At 43.3% G+C, this 20,563-nt stretch overlaps 1 long non-coding RNA gene across 1 annotated transcript in view; it reads left to right on the top strand.

Annotated features, from left to right (window-relative positions):
• LOC309809048 overlaps positions 1 to 20,563 on the top strand; it is a 1,043,528-nt gene that overhangs the window by 365,714 nt on the left and 657,251 nt on the right. Inside the window, exon 2 of the long non-coding RNA XR_014294799.1 lies at positions 2,193 to 2,329. This is a non-coding gene — a long non-coding RNA (uncharacterized lncRNA). The remainder of the gene's footprint in view (positions 1 to 2,192; positions 2,330 to 20,563) is intronic.

The following is a 20,563-nucleotide window of genomic DNA, read 5'->3' on the forward strand; positions in this document are numbered from 1 at the left end:
GACAGCACGCAGGCCAACTTGGTGCCTGCAGGCCAGCCAGGGTGGTCCTGGCCCCGGGCGCTCTTCCAGAAGCTTTCCATTGCCCTGCCTGAGATACCCCTCCTGTCCCAGCACCCACTGCTTTTTTCCTTCCTCACCTCTGTCCGGAGAGAAATTCCAGCAGAAGGTATGGGTCACACATCCTCTTCTTTACAGGTGGCAGCCTGGCAACCCCTGCAGAAAGGCCAGCAGAGCCCCCCTCACACTGGGCCACCAACAAAGCTGTGGCCCCTCACTCACTCCCACCAGCACAGCCCCGAGACTGCTGACGGGGCAGAGAATATGGAGTCAGGCACAGCTTCAGGGGCTATTGCCGCCTGGAGCGCTATTTATATTGACCTCAACCAGGCACACCTGGGGAGGGCCGGCCGGCAGGGTAAGGCTGCCCAGGTCAGCTAATCCACAACCCTCAGGGAATCACATTGTTGAAAAAGAACCTTGCTAAGGCAGAATAGAAGCCAAGGAAAAAAAGGACACAATGCCATTTGCAGCCCCGTAGATGAGTCTAGAGGTAATCACGTGATTTGTAGTAAGTCAGAAAGTGAAAGACACATATCGTATCATATCACTTATAGGTGTTACCTAAAAATGGATACCAGGGCAGATATTTCCACGGAGAAGGGCAATCACAGATTCATTAAACAAACTTATGGTTCACCAATGGAAAGGTGTGAGGATTGGTTTCATTACGATATCGGGGTTAACAGACATATCCAAACACAGGTGACATATATAATCACCAAAGACCTACGGAATACCAAGAGAAGACTACTCAACATTCTGTCATAACGTACATGGGAAAAGAATCCCAGGAAGATCAGACATCTGTATATGTGTAAAAGAACCACATCTTCCACACCTACAACAAGCCAAACATTGTATTCAAGCTTGCTGTAATAAAAAATAAAAAAAAAATAAATTAAAAACACGAACAAGATGTAGTGAGACAAACTTGAGGGGCTTTCTCCTGGCACATTCCATTCTAAATTCCAATCTAGGACACGACTTCCATTGAGGCTCTGTTGCCCTCTTAAACAGATTTGGTAAGGGAGAACTGCTGCCACCTTGTGGCCGTTTCATACAACAGCAGCTTTAATCCCAGCGCTAATGGTCCATTGATATTCAAAATCATTGCAGGCCTGTAAATCACACCTGCCCTGAAAACAAATCCTGGGGTCACATATCGACCAAAAAATTCAAAGCACGTCCTTATTTCAAAACGACCATTTCAAAAGGCATATTTTACGCACATTAGTGTTCTGCTTCTTTTTCTTTCTTTCCTTTTTTTTTGTTAAAAAAACGGGAATGGAAAAAGGCATCCCTCAGAATGGGCGAAAATCGTTGCAAACGAATCAATGGACAAAGATTTAATCTCCAATATATATAAACAGCTCATGCAGCTTAATATTAAAAAAACAAACAACCCAATACAAAAATGGGCAGAAGATCTAAAGAGACGTTTCTTCAAAGAAGACACAGAGATGGCCAAGACGCACATGAAAAGCTGCTCAACAGCACTAATTATTACAGAAATGCAAATCAAAACTACAATGAGGTATCACCTCACACCTGTTAGAATCGGCATCATCAGGAAATATACAAACAACAAATTCTGGGGAGGGTGTGGACAAAAGGAGCCCTCTTCCACTATTGGTGGGAATGTAAATTGATACAGTCACTATGGAGAACAGTATGGAGTTTCCTTAAAAAAACTAGAAATAGAATTACCATCTGATCCAGCAATCCCACTTCTGGGCGTATACCCAGAGAAAACCATAAATCAAAAAGGCACATTCACCACAATGTTCATTGCAGCACTATTTACAATAGCCTGGTAATGGAAGCAACCTAAATGCCCACAGACAGATGAATGAATAAAGATATGGTACATATATAAAATGGAATATTACTCGGCCATAAAGAGGAATGAAACTGGGTCATTTGTAGAGACATCGATGGATCGAGAGACTGTCATACAGAATGAAGTAAGTCAGAAAGAGGAAAACAAATATTGTATATTAATGCATAAATGTGGAACCTAAAAAATGGTACAGATGAACTGGTGTGCAGGGAAGAAATAGAGACACAGAGGTAGAGAACAAACGTATGGACACCAAATGTGGGAAGCCATGTGGTGGTGGTGGTGGGATGAGTTGGGAGATTGGGAATGACCTGTATACATTTATATGCATAAAATACATAACTAATAATAACCTGCTGTATAAAAAATAAATAAAATTAAATTTCAAAATTTTTAAAAAAATAAAATTTAAAAATATAACAGAAAAAAGTTATTCCCTCCACACAGATGTATTTATAGGAATGAAGTATTTCCATGCTTATATCTATAAATACATAAAAGAGGAATAAAATCTAACTTGAACCTTAAAAGAAAAAAAAAACCCTGAACCCACCAGTTATACACAGGAAAACCCTATCAGGGCACTTGCTCCAGCGGTCAACAATTCTGAAATTGGTCAGAGGTGGGGAATCATCTCCCATACAGCCAGCAACCCACACCCCACGCAAGGAGCGTCCTCATTGCAAAGCTGGGGGACCGTGCCGAGGCATCTGTGAGTAAACGTGAGCTGAGCCTCAGGCCAGCTGCTGCTGGACTGATCCCACCCTTCCCAGGTAAAACACCTTAATATGTACAAGGGCTTGAAAGCCTAGAGGAAGGACCGTGGAGCCACACCAGCGACAGCACGCTGGCCAACTTGGTGCCTGCAGGCCAGCCAGTGTGGTCCTGGCCCCGGGCGCTCTTCCAGAAGCTTTCCATTGCCCTGCCTGAGATACCCCTCCTGTCCCGGCCCCCACTGCTTTTTTCCTTCTCACCTCTGTCCGGAGAGATATTCCAGCGGAAGGTATGGGTGACACATCCTCTTCTTTACAGGTGGGAGCCTGGCAACCCCTGCAGAAAGGCCAGCAGAGCCCCCCTCACACTGGGCCACCAACAAAGCTGTGGCCCCTCACTCACTCCCACCAGCACAGCCCCGAGACTGCTGACGGGGCAGAGAATATGGAGTCAGGCACAGCTTCAGGGGCTATTGCCACCTGGAGCGCAGTTTATATTTACGTCAACCAGGCACACCTGGGGAGGGCGGGCAGGCAGGGTAAGGCTGCCCAGGTCAGCTAATCCACAACCCTCAGGGAATCACATTGTTGAAAATGGACCTCGCTAAGGCAGAATAGAAGCCAAGGAAAAAAAGGACACAATGCCATTTGCAGCCCCGTAGATGAGTCTAGATGTAATCACGTGACTTGTAGTAAGTCAGAAAGTGAAAGACAGATATCGTATCATATCACTTATAGGTGTTACCTAAAAATGGATACCATGGCAGATATTTCCACGGAGAAGGGCAATCACAGATTCATTAAACAAACTTATGGTTCACCAATGGAAAGGTGTGAGGATTGGTTTCATTACGATATCGGGGTTAACAGACATATACAAACACAGGTGATATATATAATCACCAAAGACCTACAGAATACCAAGAGAGGACTACTCAACATTCTGTCATAACGTACATGGGAAAAGGATCCCAGGAGGAACAGTCATCTGTATATGTGTAAAAGAACCACATCTTGCACACCTACAAAAAGCCAAACATTGTAATCAAACTTGCTGTAATAAAAAATAAAAAAATTAAATTAAAAACACGAACAAGAAGTAGTGAGACAAACGTGAGGGGCTTTCTCCTGGCACATTCCATTCTAAACTCCAATCTAGAACACCACTTCCACTGAGGCTCTCTTGCCCTAGTAACCAGATTTGGTAAGGGAGAACTGCTGCCACCTTGTGGCCGTTTCACACAACAGCAGCTTTAATCCCAGCGCTAATGGTCCATTGATATTCAAAATCATTGCAGGCCTGTAAATCACACCTTCCCTGAAAACAAATCCTGGGGTCACATATCGACCAAAAAATTCAAAGGACGTCCATATTTCAAAACGACCGTTTCAAAAGGCATATTTTACGCACATTAGTGTTCTGCTTCTTTTTCTTTCTTTCCTTTTATTGTTAAAAATGGGAATGGAAAAAGGCATCCCTCAGAATGGGCGAAAATCGTTGCAAATGAATCAATGGACACAGGTTTAATCTCCAATATATATAAACACCTCATGCAACTTAATATTAAAAAAACAAACAACCCAATACAAAAATGGGCAGAAGATCTAAAGAGACGTTTCTTCAAAGAAGACACAGAGATGGCCAAGACGCACATGAAAAGCTGCTCAACAGCACTTATTATTAGAGAAATGCAAATCAAAACTACAATGAGGTATCACCTCACACCTGTTAGAATCGGCATCATCAGGAAATCTACAAACAACGAATTCTGGGGAGGGTGTGGACAAAAGGAGCCCTCTTCCACTATTGGTGGGAATGTAAATTGATACAGTCACTATGGAGAACAGTATGGAGTTTCCTTAAAAAAACTAGAAATAGAATTACCATCTGATCCAGCAATCCCACTTCTGGGCATATACCCAGAGAAAACCATAAATCAAAAAGGCACATTCACCACAATGTTCATTGCAGCACTATTTACAATAGCCAGGTAATGGCAGCCACCTAAATGCCCACAGACAGATGAATGGATAAAGATGTGGTACATATATAAAATGGAATATTACTCGGCCATAAAGAGGAATGAAACTGGGTCATTTGTAGAGACATCGATGGATCGAGAGACTGTCATACAGAATGAAGTAAGTCAGAAAGAGGAAAACAAATATTGTATATTAATGCATATATGTGGAACCTACAAAATGGTACAGATGAACTGGTTTGCAGGGAAGAAATAGAGACACAGAGGTAGAGAACAAACGTAGGGACACCAACTGTGGGAAGCCATGGGGTGGCGGTGGTGGGATGATTTGGGAGATTTGGATTGACCTGTATACATGTATATGCATAAAATACATAACTAATAATAACCTGCTGTATAAAAAAATAAATAAAATTAAATTTCAAAATTTTAAAAAAATAAAATTTAAAAATATAACAGAGAAAAGTTATTCCCTTCACACAGATGTACTTATAGGAATGAATTATTTCCATGTTTATATCTATAAATACATAAAAGAGGAATAAAATCTAACTTGAACCATAAAAGAAAAAAAAAACCCTGAAACCACCAGTTATACACAGGAAAACCCTATCAGGGCACTTGCTCCAGCGGTCAACAATTCTGAAATTGGTCAGAGCTGGGGAACCATCTCCCATACAGCCAGCAATCCATCCCCCACACAAGGAGCGTCCTCATTGCAAAGCTGGGGGACCGTGCTGAGGCATCTGTGAGTAAACGTTAGCTGAGCCTCAGGGCAGCTGCTGCTGAACTGTTCCCACCCTTTCCAGGTAAAACACCTGAATATGTACAAGGGCTTGAAAGCCTAGAGGAAGGGCCGCGGAGCCACACCAGCGACAGCACGCAGGCCAACTTGGTGCCTACAGGCCAGCCAGGGTGGTCCTGGCCCCGGGCGCTCTTCCGGAAGCTTTCCATTGCCCTGCCTGAGATACCCCTCCTGTCCCGGCCCCCACTGCTTTTTTCCTTCCTCACCTCTGTCCGGAGAGAAATTCCAGCGGAAGGTATGGGTGACACATCCTCTTCTTTACAGGTTGCAGCCTGGCAACCCCTGCAGAAAGGCCAGCAGACCCCCCTCACACTGGGCCACCAACAAAGCTGTGGTCCCTCACTCCCTCCCACCAGCACAGCCCCGAGACTGCTGACGGGGCAGAGAATATGGAGTCAGGCACAGCTTCAGGGGCTATTGCCGCCTGGAGCGCTGTTTATATTGACCTCAACCAGGCACACATGGGGAGGGCCGGCCAGCAGGGTAAGGCTGCCCAGGTCAGCTAATCCACGACCCTCAGGGAATCACATTGTTGAAAATGGACCTCGCTAAGACAGAATAGAAGCCAAGGAAAAAAAGGACACAATGCCATTTGCAGCCCCGTAGATGAGCCTAGAGGTATTCACGTGACTTGTAGTAAGTCAGAAAGTGAAAGATACATATCGTATCATATCACTTATAGGTGTTACCTAAAAATGGATACCAGGGCAGATATTTCCACGGAGAAGGGCAATCACAGATTCATTAAACAAACTTATGGTTCACCAATGGAAAGGTGTGAGGATTGGTTTCATTACGATATCGGGGTTAACAGACATATACAAACACAGGTGACATATATAATCACCAAAGACCTACGGAATACCAAGAGAAGACTACTCAACATTCTGTCATAACGTACATGGGAAAAGGATCCCAGGAAGATCACACATCTGTATATGTGTAAAAGAACCACATCTTCCACACCTACAACAAGCCAAACATTGTATTCAAGCTTGCTGTAATAAAAAATAAAAAAAAATAAATTAAAAACACGAACAAGATGTAGTGAGACAAACTTGAGGGGCTTTCTCCTGGCACATTCCATTCTAAATTCCAATCTAGGACACGACTTCCATTGAGGCTCTGTTGCCCTCTTAACCAGATTTGGTAAGGGAGAACTGCTGCCACCTTGTGGCCGTTTCACAAAACAGAAGCTTTAATCCCAGCGCTAATGGTCCATTGATATTCAAAATCATTGCAGGCCTGTAAATGACACCTGCCCTGAAAACAAATCCTGGGGTCACATATCGACCAAAATATTCAAAGGACGTCCATATTTCAAAACGACCGTTTCAAAAGGCATATTTTACGCACATTAGTGTTCTGCTTCTTTTCCTTTCTTTACTTTTTTGTTAAAAAAACGGGAATGGAAAAAGGCATCCCTCAGAATGGGCGAAAATCGTTACAGACGAATCAATGGACAGAGGTTTAATCTCCAATATATATAAACAGCTCATGCAGCTTAATCTTAAAAAAACAAACAACCCAAAAAAATGGGCAGAAGATCTAAAGAGACGTTTCTTCAATGGAGACACAGTGATGGCCAAGACGCACATGAAAAACTGCTCAACAGCACTAATTTTTAGAGAAATGCAAATCAAAACTACAATGAGGTATCACCTCACACCTGTTAGAATCGGCATCATCAGAAAATCTACAAACAACCAATTCTGGGGAGGGTGTGGACAAAAGGAGCCCTCTCCCACTATTGGTGGGAATGTAAATTGATACAGTCACTATGGAGAACAGTATGGAGTTTCCTTAAAAAACCTAGAAATAGAATTACCATCTGATCCAGCAATCCCACTTCTGGGCATATACCCAGAGAAAACCGTATTTCAAAAAGGCACATTCACCACAACGTTCGTTGCAGCACTATTTACAATAGCCAGGTAATGGAAGCAACCGAAATGCCCACAGACAGATGAATGGATAAAGATGTGGTACATATATAAAATAGAATATTACTCGGCCATAAAAAGGAATGAAACTGGGTCATTTGTAGAGACATCGATGGATCGAGAGACTGTCATACAGAATGAAGTAAGTCAGAAAGAGGAAAACAAATATTGTATATTAACGCATATATGTGGAGCCTAAAAATGGTACAGATGAACTGGTTTGCAGGGAAGAAATAGAGACACAGAGGTAGAGAACAAACGTATGGACACCAAGTGTGGGAAGCCATGGGGTGGTGGCGGTGGGATGAGTTGGGAGTTTGGGATTGACCTGTATACATGTATATGCATAAAATACATAACTAATAATAACGTGCTGTATAAAAAAATAAATAAAATTAAATTTCAAAATTTTAAAACATAAAATTTAAAAATAAAACAGAAAAAAGTTCTTCCCGTCACAGAGATGTATTTATAGGAAAGAATTATTTCCATGCTTATATCTATAAATACATAAAAGAGGAATAAAATCTAACTTGAAACATAAAAGAAAAAAAAAACCTGAACCCACGAGTTATACAGAGGAAAACCCTATCACGGCACTTGCTCCAGTGGTAAACAATTCTGAAATTGGTCAGAGGTGGGGAACCATCTCCCATACAGCCATCAACCCACCCCCCACGCAAGGAGCGTCCTCATTGCAAAGCTGGGGGACCGTGCCGAGGCATCTGTGAGTAAACGTGAGCTGAGCCCCAGGCCAGCTGCTGCTGAACTGTTCCCACCCTTTCCAGGTAAAACACCTGAATATGTACAAGGGCTTGAAAGCCTAGAGGAAGGACCGTGGAGCCACACCAGCGACAGCACGCAGGCCAACTTGGTGCCTGCAGGCCAGCCAGGGTGGTCCTTGACCCGGGCGCTCTTCCAGAAGCTTTCCATTGCCCTGCCTGAGATACCCCTCCTGTCCCGGCCCCCACTGCTTTTTTCCTTCCACACCTCTGTCCGGAGAGAAATTCCAGCGGAAGGTATGGGTGACACATCCTCTTCTTTACAGGTGGCAGCCTGGCAACTCCTGCAGAAAGGCCAGCAGAACCCCACTCACACCGGGCCACCCACAAAGCTGTGGCCCCTCACTCCCTCCCACCAGCACAGCCCCGAGACTGCTGACGGGGCAGAGAATATGGAGTCAGGCACAGCTTCAGGGGCTATTGCTGCCTGGAGCTCTGTTTATATTGACCTCAACGAGGCACACCTGCGGAGGGCGGGCCGGCAGGGTAAGGCTGCCCAGGTCAGCTAATCCACAACCCTCAGGGAATCACATTGTTGAAAATGGACCCCGCTAAGGCAGAAGAGAAGCCAAGGGAAAAAAGGACACAATGCCATTTGCAGCACCGTAGATGAGTCTAGAAATAATCACGTGACTTGTAGTAAGTCAGAAAGTGAAAGACTCATATCATATCATATCACTTATAGGTGTTACCTAAAAATGGATACCAGGGCAGATATTTCCACGGAGAAGGGCAATCACAGATTCATTAAACAAACTTATGGTTCACCAATGGAAAGGTGTGAGGATTGGTTTCATTAGGATATCGGGGTTAACAGACATATACAAACACAGGTGACATATATAATCACCAAAGACCTACAGAATACCAAGAGAGGACTACTCAACATTCTGTCATAACGTACATGGGAAAAGGATCCCAGGAAGAACAGTCATTTGTATATGTGTAAAAGAACCATATCTTCCACACCTACAACAAGCCAAACATTGTAATCAAACTTGCTGTAATAAAAAATAAATAAAATAAATTAAAAACACGAACAAGAAGTAGTGAGACAAACGTGAGGGGCTTTCTCCTGGCACATTCCATTCTAAACTCCAATCTAGAACACCACTTCCACTGAGGCTCTCTTGCCCTAGTAACCAGATTTGGTAAGGGTGAACTGCTGCCACCTTGTGGCCGTCTCACACAACAGCAGCTTTAATCCCAACGCTAATGGTCAGTTGATATTCAAAATCATTGCAGGCCTGTAAATGACACCTGCCCTGAAAACAAATCCTGGGGTCACGTATCGACCAAAAAATTCAAAGGACGTCCATATTTCAAAACGACCATTTCAAAAGACATATTTTATGCACATTAGTGTTCTGCTTCTTTTCCTTTCTTTCCTTTTTTTGTTAAAAAACACGGGAATGGAAAAAGGCATCCCTCAGAATGGGCGAAAATCGTTGCAGACGAATCAATGGACAGAGGTTTAATCTCCAATATATATAAACAGCTCATGCAGCTTAATATTAAAAAAACAAACATCCCCAAAAAATGGGCAGAAGATCTAAAGAGACGTTTCTTCAACGGAGACACAGAGATGGCCAAGACGCACATGAAAAGCTGCTCAACAGCATTAATTATTAGAGAAATGCAAATCAAAACTACAATGAGGTATCACCTCACACCTGTTAGAATCGGCATCATCAGAAAATCTACAAACAACCAATTCTGGGGAGGGTGTGGACAAAAGGAGCCCTCTTCCACTATTGGTGGGAATGTAAATTGATACAGTCACTCTTGAGAACAGTATGGAGTTTCCTTAAAAAAACTAGAAATAGAATTACCATCTGATCCAGCAATCCCACTTCTGGGCATATACCCAGAGAAAACCGTATTTCAAAAAGGCACATTCACCACAATGTTCGTTGCAGCACTCTTTACAATAGCCAGGTAATGGAAGCAACCTAAATGCCCACAGACAGATGAATGGATAAAGATGTGGTACATATATAAAATAGAATATTACTCGGCCATAAAAAGGAATGAAACTGGGTCATTTGTAGAGACATCGATGGATCGAGAGACTGTCATACAGAATGAAGTAAGTCAGAAAGAGGAAAACAAATATTGTATATTAACGCATATATGTGGAGCCTAAAAATGGTACAGATGAACTGGTTTGCAGGGAAGAAATAGAGACTCAGAGGTAGAGAACAAACGTATGGACACCAAGTGTGGGAAGCCATGGGGTGGTGGGGGTGGGATGAGTTGGGAGTTTGGGATTGACCTGTATACATGTATATGCATAAAATACATAACTAATAATAACGTGCTGTATAAAAAAAATAAATAAAATTAAATTTCAAAATTTTAAAAAATAAAATTTAAAAATAAAACAGAAAAAAGTTCTTCCCGTCACACAGATGTATTTATAGGAATGAATTATTTCCATGCTTATATCTATAAATACATAAAAGAGGAATAAAATCTAACTTGAACCATAAAAGAAAAAAAACCCTGAACCCACAAGTTATACACAGGAAAACCCTATTAGGGCACTTGCTCCAGGGGTCAACAATTCTGAAATTGGTCAGAGCTGGGGAACCATCTCCCATACAGCCAGCCACCCACCCCCCACGCAAGGAGCGTCCTCATTGCAAAGCTGGGGGACCGTGCCGAGGCATCTGTGAGTAAACGTGAGCTGAGCCCCAGGCCAGCTGCTGCTGAACTGTTCCCACCCTTTCCAGGTAAAACACCTGAATATGTACAAGGGCTTGAAAGCCTAGAGGAAGGATCGTGGAGCCACACCAGCAACAGCACGCAGGCCAACTTGGTGCCTGCAGGCCAGCCAGGGTGGTCCTGGCCCCGGGCGCTCTTCCAGAAGCTTTCCATTGCCCTGCCTGAGATACCCCTCCTGTCCCGGCCCCCACTACTTTTTTTCCTTCCTCACCTCTGTCCGGAGAGAAATTCCAGCGGAAGGTATGGGTGACACAACCTCTTCTTTACAGGCGGCGGCCTGGCAACTCCTGGAGAAAGGCCAGCAGACCCACACTCACACCGGGCCACCCACAAAGCTGTGGCCCCTCACTCCCTCCCACCAGCACAGCCCCGAGACTGCTGACGGGGCAGAGAATATGGAGGCAGGCACAGCTTCAGGGGCTATTGCTGCCTGGAGCGCTGTTTATATTGACCTCAACGAGGCACACCTTGGGAGGGCGGGCCGGCAGGGTAAGGCTGCCCAGGTCAGCTAATCCACAAACCTCAGGGAATCACATTGTTGAAAATGGACCCCGCTAAGGCAGAAGAGAAGCCAAGGGAAAAAAGGACACAATGCCATTTGCAGCACCGTAGATGAGTCTAGAAGTAATCATGTCACTTGTAGTAAGTCAGAAAGTGAAAGACACATATCCTATCATATCACTTATAGGTGTTACCTAAAAATGGATACCAGGGCAGATATTTCCACGGAGAAGGGCAATCACAGATTCATTAAACAAACTTATGGTTCACCAATGGAAAGGTGTGAGGATTGGTTTCATTACGATATCGGGGTTAACAGACATATACAAACACAGGTGACATATATAATCACCAAAGACCTACAGAATACCAAGAGAGGACTACTCAACATTCTGTCATAACGTACATGGGAAAAGGATCCCAGGAGGAACAGTCATCTGTATATGTGTAAAAGAACCACATCTTGCACACCTACAACAAGCCAAACATTGTAATCAAACTTGCTGTAATAAAAAATAAAAAAATTAAATTAAAAACACGAACAAGAAGTAGTGAGACAAACGTGAGGGGCTTTCTCCTGGCACATTCCATTCTAAACTCCAATCTAGAACACCACTTCCACTGAGGCTCTCTTGCCCTAGTAACCAGATTTGGTAAGGGAGAACTGCTGCCACCTTGTGGCCGTTTCACACAACAGCAGCTTTAATCCCAGCGCTAATGGTCCATTGATATTCAAAATCATTGCAGGCCTGTAAATCACACCTTCCCTGAAAACAAATCCTGGGGTCACATATCGACCAAAAAATTCAAAGGACGTCCATATTTCAAAACGACCGTTTCAAAAGGCATATTTTACGCACATTAGTGTTCTGCTTCTTTTTCTTTCTTTCCTTTTATTGTTAAAAATGGGAATGGAAAAAGGCATCCCTCAGAATGGGCGAAAATCGTTGCAAATGAATCAATGGACACAGGTTTAATCTCCAATATATATAAACACCTCATGCAACTTAATATTAAAAAAACAAACAACCCAATACAAAAATGGGCAGAAGATCTAAAGAGACGTTTCTTCAAAGAAGACACAGAGATGGCCAAGACGCACATGAAAAGCTGCTCAACAGCACTTATTATTAGAGAAATGCAAATCAAAACTACAATGAGGTATCACCTCACACCTGTTAGAATCGGCATCATCAGGAAATCTACAAACAACGAATTCTGGGGAGGGTGTGGACAAAAGGAGCCCTCTTCCACTATTGGTGGGAATGTAAATTGATACAGTCACTATGGAGAACAGTATGGAGTTTCCTTAAAAAAACTAGAAATAGAATTACCATCTGATCCAGCAATCCCACTTCTGGGCATATACCCAGAGAAAACCATAAATCAAAAAGGCACATTCACCACAATGTTCATTGCAGCACTATTTACAATAGCCAGGTAATGGCAGCCACCTAAATGCCCACAGACAGATGAATGGATAAAGATGTGGTACATATATAAAATGGAATATTACTCGGCCATAAAGAGGAATGAAACTGGGTCATTTGTAGAGACATCGATGGATCGAGAGACTGTCATACAGAATGAAGTAAGTCAGAAAGAGGAAAACAAATATTGTATATTAATGCATATATGTGGAACCTACAAAATGGTACAGATGAACTGGTTTGCAGGGAAGAAATAGAGACACAGAGGTAGAGAACAAACGTAGGGACACCAACTGTGGGAAGCCATGGGGTGGCGGTGGTGGGATGAGTTGGGAGATTTGGATTGACCTGTATACATGTATATGCATAAAATACATAACTAATAATAACCTGCTGTATAAAAAAATAAATAAAATTAAATTTCAAAATTTTAAAAAAATAAAATTTAAAAATATAACAGAGAAAAGTTATTCCCTTCACACAGATGTACTTATAGGAATGAATTATTTCCATGTTTATATCTATAAATACATAAAAGAGGAATAAAATCTAACTTGAACCATAAAAGAAAAAAAAAAACCTGAAACCACCAGTTATACACAGGAAAACCCTATCAGGGCACTTGCTCCAGCGGTCAACAATTCTGAAATTGGTCAGAGCTGGGGAACCATCTCCCATACAGCCAGCAATCCATCCCCCACACAAGGAGCGTCCTCATTGCAAAGCTGGGGGACCGTGCCGAGGCATCTGTGAGTAAACGTTAGCTGAGCCTCAGGGCAGCTGCTGCTGAACTGTTCCCACCCTTTCCAGGTAAAACACCTGAATATGTACAAGGGCTTGAAAGCCTAGAGGAAGGGCCGCGGAGCCACACCAGCGACAGCACGCAGGCCAACTTGGTGCCTACAGGCCAGCCAGGGTGGTCCTGGCCCCGGGCGCTCTTCCGGAAGCTTTCCATTGCCCTGCCTGAGATACCCCTCCTGTCCCGGCACCCACTGCTTTTTTCCTTCCTCACCTCTGTCCGGAGAGAAATTCCAGCGGAAGGTATGGGTGACACATCCTCTTCTTTACAGGTTGCAGCCTGGCAACCCCTGCAGAAAGGCCAGCAGACCCCCCTCACACTGGGCCACCAACAAAGCTGTGGTCCCTCACTCCCTCCCACCAGCACAGCCCCGAGACTGCTGACGGGGCAGAGAATATGGAGTCAGGCACAGCTTCAGGGGCTATTGCCGCCTGGAGTGCTGTTTATATTGACCTCAACCAGGCACACCTGGGGAGGGCCGGCCAGCAGGGTAAGGCTGCCCAGGTCAGCTAATCCACAACCCTCAGGGAATCACATTGTTGAAAATGGACCTCGCTAAGACAGAATAGAAGCCAAGGAAAAAAAGGACACAATGCCATTTGCAGCCCCGTAGATGAGCCTAGAGGTATTCACGTGACTTGTAGTAAGTCAGAAAGTGAAAGATACATATCGTATCATATCACTTATAGGTGTTACCTAAAAATGGATACCAGGGCAGATATTTCCACGGAGAAGGGCAATCACAGATTCATTAAACAAACTTATGGTTCACCAATGGAAAGGTGTGAGGATTGGTTTCATTACGATATCGGGGTTAACAGACATATACAAACACAGGTGACATATATAATCACCAAAGACCTACGGAATACCAAGAGAAGACTACTCAACATTCTGTCATAACGTACATGGGAAAAGGATCCCAGGAAGATCAGACATCTGTATATGTGTAAAAGAACCACATCTTCCACACCTACAACAAGCCAAACATTGTAATCAAACTTGCTGTAATAAAAAATAAAAAAAATAAATTAAAAACACGAACAAGAAGTAGTGAGACAAACGTGAGGGGCTTTCTCCTGGCACATTCCATTCTAAACTCCAATCTAGAACACCACTTCCACTGAGGCTCTCTTGCCCTAGTAACCAGATTTGGTAAGGGTGAACTGCTGCCACCTTGTGGCCGTCTCACACAACAGCAGCTTTAATCCCAACGCTAATGGTCAGTTGATATTCAAAATCATTGCAGGCCTGTAAATGACACCTGCCCTGAAAACAAATCCTGGGGTCACGTATCGATCAAAAAATTCAAAGGACGTCCATATTTCAAAACGACCATTTCAAAAGACATATTTTATGCACATTAGTGTTCTGCTTCTTTTCCTTTCTTTCCTTTTTTGTTAAAAAACACGGGAATGGAAAAAGGCATCCCTCAGAATGGGCGAAAATCGTTGCAGACGAATCAATGGACAGAGGTTTAATCTCCAATATATATAAACAGCTCATGCAGCTTAATATTAAAAAAAACAAACATCCCCAAAAAATGGGCAGAAGATCTAAAGAGACGTTTCTTCAACGGAGACACAGAGATGGCCAAGACGCACATGAAAAGCTGCTCAACAGCATTAATTATTAGAGAAATGCAAATCAAAACTACAATGAGGTATCACCTCACACCTGTTAGAATCGGCATCATCAGAAAATCTACAAACAACCAATTCTGGGGAGGGTGTGGACAAAAGGAGCCCTCTTCCACTATTGGTGGGAATGTAAATTGATACAGTCACTATTGAGAACAGTATGGAGTTTCCTTAAAAAAACTAGAAATATAATTACCATCTGATCCAGCAATCCCACTTCTGGGCATATACCCAGAGAAAACCGTATTTCAAAAAGGCACATTCACCACAATGTTCATTGCAGCACTCTTTACAATAGCCAGGTAATGGAAGCAACCTAAATGCCCACAGACAGATGAATGGATAAAGATGTGGTACATATATAAAATAGAATATTACTCGGCCATAAAAAGGAATGAAACTGGGTCATTTGTAGAGACATCGATGGATCGAGAGACTGTCATACAGAATGAAGTAAGTCAGAAAGAGGAAAACAAATATTGTATATTAACGCATATATGTGGAGCCTAAAAATGGTACAGATGAACTGGTTTGCAGGGAAGAAATAGAGACACAGAAGTAGAGAACAAACGTATGGACACCAAGTGTGGGAAGCCATGGGGTGGTGGTGGTGGGATGAGTTGGGAGTTTGGGATTGACCTGTATACATGTATATGCATAAAATACATAACTAATAATAACGTGCTGTATAAAAAAAATAAATAAAATTAAATTTCAAAATTTTAAAAAATAAAATTTAAAAATAAAACAGAAAAAAGTTCTTCCCGTCACACAGATGTATTTATAGGAATGAATTATTTCCATGCTTATATCTATAAATACATAAAAGAGGAATAAAATCTAACTTGAACCATAAAAGAAAAAAAACCCTGAACCCACAAGTTATACACAGGAAAACCCTATTAGGGCACTTGCTCCAGGGGTCAACAATTCTGAAATTGGTCAGAGCTGGGGAACCATCTCCCATACAGCCAGCCACCCACCCCCCACGCAAGGAGCGTCCTCATTGCAAAGCTGGGGGACCGTGCCGAGGCATCTGTGAGTAAACGTGAGCTGAGCCCCAGGCCAGCTGCTGCTGAACTGTTCCCACCCTTTCCAGGTAAAACACCTGAATATGTACAAGGGCTTGAAAGCCTAGAGGAAGGATCGTGGAGCCACACCAGCAACAGCACGCAGGCCAACTTGGTGCCTGCAGGCCAGCCAGGGTGGTCCTGGCCCCGGGCGCTCTTCCAGAAGCTTTCCATTGCCCTGCCTGAGATACCCCTCCTGTCCCGGCCCCCACTACTTTTTTTCCTTCCTCACCTCTGTCCGGAGAGAAATTCCAGCGGAAGGTATGGGTGACACAACCTCTTCTTTACAGGCGGCGGCCTGGCAACTCCTGGAGAAAGGCCAGCAGACCCACACTCACACCGGGCCACCCACAAAGCTGTGGCCCCTCACTCCCTCCCACCAGCACAGCCCCGAGACTGCTGACGGGGCAGAGAATATGGAGGCAGGCACAGCTTCAGGGGCTATTGCTGCCTGGAGCGCTGTTTATATTGACCTCAACGAGGCACACCTTGGGAGGGCGGGCCGGCAGGGTAAGGCTGCCCAGGTCAGCTAATCCACAAACCTCAGGGAATCACATTGTTGAAAATGGACCCCGCTAAGGCAGAAGAGAAGCCAAGGGAAAAAAGGACACAATGCCATTTGCAGCACCGTAGATGAGTCTAGAAGTAATCATGTCACTTGTAGTAAGTCAGAAAGTGAAAGACACATATCCTATCATATCACTTATAGGTGTTACCTAAAAATGGATACCAGGGCAGATATTTCCACGGAGAAGGGCAATCACAGATTCATTAAACAAACTTATGGTTCACCAATGGAAAGGTGTGAGGATTGGTTTCATTACGATATCGGGGTTAACAGACATATACAAACACAGGTGACATATATAATCACCAAAGACCTACAGAATACCAAGAGAGGACTACTCAACATTCTGTCATAACGTACATGGGAAAAGGATCCCAGGAGGAACAGTCATCTGTATATGTGTAAAAGAACCACATCTTGCACACCTACAACAAGCCAAACATTGTAATCAAACTTGCTGTAATAAAAAATAAAAAAATTAAATTAAAAACACGAACAAGAAGTAGTGAGACAAACGTGAGGGGCTTTCTCCTGGCACATTCCATTCTAAACTCCAATCTAGAACACCACTTCCACTGAGGCTCTCTTGCCCTAGTAACCAGATTTGGTAAGGGAGAACTGCTGCCACCTTGTGGCCGTTTCACACAACAGCAGCTTTAATCCCAGCGCTAATGGTCCATTGATATTCAAAATCATTGCAGGCCTGTAAATCACACCTTCCCTGAAAACAAATCCTGGGGTCACATATCGACCAAAAATTCAAAGGACGTCCATATTTCAAAACGACCGTTTCAAAAGGCATATTTTACGCACATTACTGTTCTGCTTCTTTTTCTTTCTTTCCTTTTATTGTTAAAAATGGGAATTGAAAAAGGCATCCCTCAGAATGGGCGAAAATCGTTGCAAATGAATCAATGGACACAGGTTTAATCTCCAATATATATAAACACCTCATGCAACTTAATATTAAAAAAACAAACAACCCAATACAAAAATGGGCAGAAGATCTAAAGAGACGTTTCTTCAAAGAAGACACAGAGATGGCCAAGACGCACATGAAAAGCTGCTCAACAGCACTTATTATTAGAGAAATGCAAATCAAAACTACAATGAGGTATCACCTCACACCTGTTAGAATCGGCATCATCAGGAAATCTACAAACAACGAATTCTGGGGAGGGTGTGGACAAAAGGAGCCCTCTTCCACTATTGGTGGGAATGTAAATTGATACAGTCACTATGGAGAACAGTATGGAGTTTCCTTAAAAAAACTAGAAATAGAATTACCATCTGATCCAGCAATCCCACTTCTGGGCATATACCCAGAGAAAACCATAAATCAAAAAGGCACATTCACCACAATGTTCATTGCAGCACTATTTACAATAGCCAGGTAATGGCAGCCACCTAAATGCCCACAGACAGATGAATGGATAAAGATGTGGTACATATATAAAATGGAATATTACTCGGCCATAAAGAGGAATGAAACTGGGTCATTTGTAGAGACATCGATGGATCGAGAGACTGTCATACAGAATGAAGTAAGTCAGAAAGAGGAAAACAAATATTGTATATTAATGCATATATGTGGAACCTACAAAATGGTACAGATGAACTGGTTTGCAGGGAAGAAATAGAGACACAGAGGTAGAGAACAAACGTAGGGACACCAACTGTGGGAAGCCATGGGGTGGCGGTGGTGGGATGAGTTGGGAGATTTGGATTGACCTGTATACATGTATATGCATAAAATACATAACTAATAATAACCTGCTGTATAAAAAAATAAATAAAATTAAATTTCAAAATTTTAAAAAAATAAAATTTAAAAATATAACAGAGAAAAGTTATTCCCTTCACACAGATGTACTTATAGGAATGAATTATTTCCATGTTTATATCTATAAATACATAAAAGAGGAATAAAATCTAACTTGAACCATAAAAGAAAAAAAAAAACCTGAAACCACCAGTTATACACAGGAAAACCCTATCAGGGCACTTGCTCCAGCGGTCAACAATTCTGAAATTGGTCAGAGCTGGGGAACCATCTCCCATACAGCCAGCAATCCATCCCCCACACAAGGAGCGTCCTCATTGCAAAGCTGGGGGAAAGTGCCGAGGCATCTGTGAGTAAACGTTAGCTGAGCCTCAGGGCAGCTGCTGCTGAACTGTTCCCACCCTTTCCAGGTAAAACACCTGAATATGTACAAGGGCTTGAAAGCCTAGAGGAAGGGCCGCGGAGCCACACCAGCGACAGCACGCAGGCCAACTTGGTGCCTACAGGCCAGCCAGGGTGGTCCTGGCCCCGGGCGCTCTTCCGGAAGCTTTCCATTGCCCTGCCTGAGATACCCCTCCTGTCCCGGCCCCCACTGCTTTTTTCCTTCCTCACCTCTGTCCGGAGAGAAATTCCAGCGGAAGGTATGGGTGACACATCCTCTTCTTTACAGGTTGCAGCCTGGCAACCCCTGCAGAAAGGCCAGCAGACCCCCCTCACACTGGGCCACCAACAAAGCTGTGGTCCCTCACTCCCTCCCACCAGCACAGCCCCGAGACTGCTGACGGGGCAGAGAATATGGAGTCCGGCACAGCTTCAGGGGCTATTGCCGCCTGGAGCGCTGTTTATATTGACCTCAACCAGGCACACCTGGGGAGGGCCGGCCAGCAGGGTAAGGCTGCCCAGGTCAGCTAATCCACAACCCTCAGGGAATCACATTGTTGAAAATGGACCTCGCTAAGACAGAATAGAAGCCAAGGAAAAAAAGGACACAATGCCATTTGCAGCCCCGTAGATGAGCCTAGAGGTATTCACGTGACTTGTAGTAAGTCAGAAAGTGAAAGATACATATCGTATCATATCACTTATAGGTGTTACCTAAAAATGGATACCAGGGCAGATATTTCCACGGAGAAGGGCAATCACAGATTCATTAAACAAACTTATGGTTCACCAATGGAAAGGTGTGAGGATTGGTTTCATTACGATATCGGGGTTAACAGACATATACAAACACAGGTGACATATATAATCACCAAAGACCTACGGAATACCAAGAGAAGACTACTCAACATTCTGTCATAACGTACATGGGAAAAGGATCCCAGGAAGATCAGACATCTGTATATGTGTAAAAGAACCACATCTTCCACACCTACAACAAGCCAAACATTGTAATCAAACTTGCTGTAATAAAAAATAAAAAAAATAAATTAAAAACACGAACAAGAAGTAGTGAGACAAACGTGAGGGGCTTTCTCCTGGCACATTCCATTCTAAACTCCAATCTAGAACACCACTTCCACTGAGGCTCTCTTGCCCTAGTAACCAGATTTGGTAAGGGTGAACTGCTGCCACCTTGTGGCCGTCTCACACAACAGCAGCTTTAATCCCAACGCTAATGGTCAGTTGATATTCAAAATCATTGCAGGCCTGTAAATGACACCTGCCCTGAAAACAAATCCTGGGGTCACGTATCGACCAAAAAATTCAAAGGACGTCCATATTTCAAAACGACCATTTCAAAAGACATATTTTATGCACATTAGTGTTCTGCTTCTTTTCCTTTCTTTCCTTTTTTGTTAAAAAACACGGGAATGGAAAAAGGCATCCCTCAGAATGGGCGAAAATCGTTGCAGACGAATCAATGGACAGAGGTTTAATCTCCAATATATATAAACAGCTCATGCAGCTTAATATTAA

Source organism: Mesoplodon mirus, assembly GCF_964341445.2.
Source record: "Mesoplodon mirus genome assembly, contig: SUPER_7_unloc_1, whole genome shotgun sequence".
Lineage (NCBI taxonomy): Eukaryota > Metazoa > Chordata > Mammalia > Artiodactyla > Ziphiidae > Mesoplodon > Mesoplodon mirus.